The sequence below is a fragment of the Branchiostoma floridae genome, chromosome 2, assembly GCF_000003815.2.
Source record: "Branchiostoma floridae strain S238N-H82 chromosome 2, Bfl_VNyyK, whole genome shotgun sequence".
Lineage (NCBI taxonomy): Eukaryota > Metazoa > Chordata > Leptocardii > Amphioxiformes > Branchiostomatidae > Branchiostoma > Branchiostoma floridae.
In genome coordinates, this window is record NC_049980.1 from 15,208,527 (window position 1) to 15,209,338 (window position 812).

General features: G+C 41.3%; 1 protein-coding gene across 1 annotated transcript in view; it reads left to right on the plus strand.

Moving 5' to 3' along the window:
- Positions 1–227: 227 nt before the first annotated feature.
- Positions 228–812, plus strand: part of LOC118408615 — a gene marked incomplete in the record, with an annotated part of 11,270 nt that continues 10,685 nt past the window's right edge. The window contains 1 exon segment of the mRNA XM_035809435.1: positions 228–346.

Below are 812 nucleotides of genomic sequence, written 5' to 3' on the forward strand. Positions count from 1 at the left end.
TCTGTTTTTCTGAGTACGTGACGTCACTGAAGAAGTTCCAATGAGATTTCATGTCCAATCTTTGGCAAAGGCTGAAGTTGAACAGTCAACAGAATTGGGTCATATTTTCGTGTTGGATATCATAGATCAACTTTGCCCAAGAAGGATTCAAATTTATACCTCATAATATACTAGTGGTGCTTATATGTGCCACATTGTATATTGTGACATTTCCACATTGACAAAATTCTGGTGTTCACAGGGTACTACACCCGCAGTGGGTACGTCCCTGGCCCGAAATGTCGCTACGACTGGCGAATTGTGTGGGACAGAGTTGCAGAGCTACAGGAAACACTTAGACCAAAGGTCGGACTTAACTGTCTTAGATATTTGGATTTAAATATACTTATAACTGTAAGCTTCATATTAGCAAATCTATAAAGATTCGAGCACGGTCCTGAGACACGTAGCCAACTGTGTGTTACCTTCGCTCCTTGCCTCCGGGTACACGTGCAGCATAGACGACGCAGTAGAGGTCAATTGAGATAATCACAGACCTGTTGAGTTATAATGTTATTGTCCGGGTTCAACGCTTGAGAACGTTTATGGTGTCCCTCTTTTGCCCTGGGCTTGCGCATAGATTCACGCTTGAACTATTTATTTGATCATCCAACTGTTTGTTTTGTTAGACATCTTTATTTTTCATGTTGTACAAGTGGCGTGGCGAGAATATAAATGCCATATTGATTTCGTCGCCGCTCTGTCATTCATTTGTGATTGATGTTTTGTGTATAAACAAAATCATGTCTTTCACGATCTCTTTGTCCAGGCGA